The sequence below is a fragment of the Strix uralensis genome, chromosome 5 (genome assembly GCF_047716275.1).
Source record: "Strix uralensis isolate ZFMK-TIS-50842 chromosome 5, bStrUra1, whole genome shotgun sequence".
Taxonomy (NCBI): Eukaryota; Metazoa; Chordata; class Aves; order Strigiformes; family Strigidae; genus Strix; species Strix uralensis.
This window is the reverse complement of record NC_133976.1, coordinates 75,477,211-75,480,868: the sequence shown is the minus strand read 5'-3', so window position 1 is coordinate 75,480,868 and position 3,658 is coordinate 75,477,211.

The following is a 3,658-nucleotide window of genomic DNA, read 5'->3' as shown; positions in this document are numbered from 1 at the left end:
TCCCTGTTCAGTCTTCACCCACTCCTTTCCTCCTTGCCCTATTTCCATATGTCTTAAAAAGACTGTGTGGGAGAAGCAGGGTGTACAGACACTCACTGACAGCAACAGGATGGAGGAATCAAATGGAAAAGCTGCTCCCTTGGTAACTCATCATATCGCTGAGAGTTGCGTAAATGTCCATTTTGACCTCAAGCAGCCTGCAGTCAGTCACAACTTTCCTGTGCCTGTTTCACAGATACCAGGGGCACTGGAGGACTTGCAGATTGAACACCTAAATTTATGAGAATTTGCAAAACATAAATATTCACCTCAACATAACTGTGACAGTGTCTAGCACTACACTGATTTAAGACATGAATACTGACCAGCTGGCAGACCAGCTCTCAGCCTCCTGGCTTCAGCACCATGGTACCGACTCCTACCAGATGCATCTTCAGGATGAATTCTTCACCATAAAGCTCCTCTGCCTGATACTTCCAAAGCAATCTAGGAGCATTTAATATTTATAAATAGTGAGGATTTCTACCCTGCTTCAGCATTCATTATAGTTGCAGTGATTCAAACCTCTAGCAAAGGCAGAAACTGCCTTGAGCTGAAACAGAGCAACTATCTAATAAAATATAGTCAAGAGATGAATAGAAGCTGTATAGTTGAAGTGCCCTGAGCATGCTTGAAAGATTTATTTCCTGGCTTCATCTGGAGGGCTTTTTAATAGGGAGGATATGACTCTCTGTATATATACATCCATACAGGACAGAAAAAGATCTCCAGTTTTAAGGGAGAAAAGGGGCATTTACAGTTCTTGATGAGATGCCACAGGGAAAGCATTCTTTATTTTACATGGACCTGTTATATTTACAGCTGCATTTCCTGTAATAAAACACATGTGAGTGCATCATTCACAGTCTTAAATTCAAATTCGCCCTACAGTTGTGGTACATGAAGGCAGTCAAAGCTGGAATGTCTGAAGACTGCACTCTGGGGCCTTGAAGCACAGATAGGGAGAGTTTGTACTTGAGCTCAGATAAGGAAAAGGCTGCTAAGAGAGGATTCTGTAACCAGACTCAGATCAAGAAGAAATAAATAATAATTTAAAAATCACATTTAATGTAGCTTCAGAGCAACATCAGGGTCTGAAACAGGAGAGATCAGTAATCATTTCATGCCCTCTTATCCCTTTGATCTGTATGCCAGTCTTATCACACATCTCTTCTGTCTCAGCTGCTGCTCTTCTGTTGCCCCTAGGGTGCTTGCTCCAGAGGCTGGAGGTGGAGGGGAAGATTAGGGAATGAAATTCCTGGGATTCTTCTCCTCTCCCTTTCTAGGCTGGATATATAAAGCAGTGACAATGAATGAGCAGAGGAAGTGTCCTGTTGCTGGCAGCCTGGAGGCAGAGCCATCCTGTAGCAAACTTTCTGCAAAATAGTTCCCATTCTGGTTTAGAGGAAGACAGACCCTGTCTGGCCTTCTTCATCCTCTCTTATCAGCTGCTATTTCTCTAGATGCAAACAATGAAATGATACAGCACCGCAGAAGAGCTTCCATCACTGAAAATGTGTTCCTCTGTTACCCCACAGGATTTAAAGTTTTCTCATAATTTTCTTTTATTTTTCAAGCCTGTAAACACACATCCTAAGTGCTGCTTCTCCCTTGCCTACCTCACTTTGAAACATCTTGTTCACAGACCCTGCTGACATTAAGATTGTCATGCCAGGGTAGCTAGGCTGATGAAGTTAAGTTAATGAAACCATCTATACCCACTGTGTTCGCTTGCTAGAGGGCTTTCACTAAGGTGGTTTACTAAATTAAAGTGTACTTCCTCAAGCCCTCCCTACTGGTTGAAGTCTTTCCAGTAGGAGTTATACCACAATGTTTTTTCCTCAGCAGTTGACAGATCATTACTCCCTTCCTATGGTGCAACTTGCACCTTCTTGATGTAAATCATCTTGATGCACATCCTCTCAGAATTGACCATGCTGATGTCTGGATACACCTCCTCCAGAGAGCAACTCATCCTGTCCTAAGTGACTTATCTGAGCTAAGTAGGAATAATCATCCTCTTGTGGCATCTCTCCTTCTCTCTTCTCCTCTCTAGGGAATGTAAAACTAGTTTACTCCAGCTCCATAATTTCCAGACAGATATATGTGAGTGACCTCACTCCTAGCTTTAACCTTTCTTTCAGACCCATCTCTAATGTTACAGTAACAAGAAGAGTATATAGCAAGAGAGTTAGTTAGCCACCCTCTGCTTGAATTATACATTTTTTCATCTCCTTGGAATGTAAAATACTGTCTTACATTCATGTGCTGTTCATGTGGGAGTAACCTGAGGCAGTCTGAGCAAAGGAAAATCTGTACATGTAGGAAAAGGAGTAGAGTTGCCTTAAGCAAGACAACCTTATTTGACCCTCCTCCTTCCTTTACAGCTGGTGTTACTTGAAGCTGGGACAGAAAAGAATGAGGGGACTGAGGCTAAGGCCAGACTTTGGCATGAGGCAGACAGGACCTGAAGAGGTTTTCTCCATGCCTTCCTGCCAGTGCCCATTAATCCTGAGCCACAGTGTCCTCTGTCATTCCAACTCTTGGTCCTTCCCCTTAATTCTTCTATTTATACCTTCTGAGCTGGAGTCTCCTTTCTTATGTGCCAGTTTTACACCAGTGTAAATTCATGGATGTCTTTGGATTTGTTCCTGGCTTACAGTCACCTTTAAAAGAAGAAAATGAGACAGATTACTTCTAGGCACCAAACAGAGTGTGCCCTCTCCTTTGATTCTGCTAAATACTGCTTGTGTTCCTATTTTTCTTCGGTCTGTTCCAACACACAGCAACCTGCTGTTATTCCAGTGCTGTATTCCCACAAAGAATCCCCTGATGCTGCTGATGATGCTGTGCCAGAGACAGTACATACCTGCAGCTTCCTCTGCGCTGGATCACTCTGCATGGGATAATCATTTACAGTGTTGTCTTCTCTGGGGATAAACATTTCCAGTTGGGGATAAACATTTCAAGTGTTGTCTTCTCTGGGGCTGGTGTCAATGAGAAGATGTCTTATCAGTAACCTTTTTTTTCAGCATCACCTCTCCACATCCAGCCTGGCTATTGTAGATTGTCCTTAGAATTGCTCAGTACCCTTGAAGAGAGCCAGTTAAGTATTTGGGCCTTCCTGTTCTCTGCACTGGCCAAATGGAGGAAAAAGCCAGGTCTTGAGTTGCAGAACTGAAGTCTAAGCACAGCATTATATGTTCTTAATAAAGGAGTGATTATATGAATCACAGTAGCAAAATGTTCTTGCAGAGCACATGCCCCACTCCCTAACGTAAGCGTCCAAGGGCAGCTGTACATCATTCCAGAGGAGCCTTTCGCCTTAGACACGGGTTAGTGTATAGCCCACTAAGTTACAGAGGAGTAGCTACAGAGCTAGGATTCCGGAGTGTGCTTTAATGAAGTTACTTGTGGCTGTTTATTGGACAAAAATAAATTCCAACTGGCCCATATAACAAACGAAACTCAACTACAAAAATGTAATGATATTTATTCTCACAGCTGCCAGCAAACTCACATGCACCATGAGTCATTCCAGATGTGGATAAAAACAAAGTCTGTCTGTGAAAGTAAGTTTCCTGATCCCGAGGAGACTTGGTTTGGGAGAGGAGCTGCA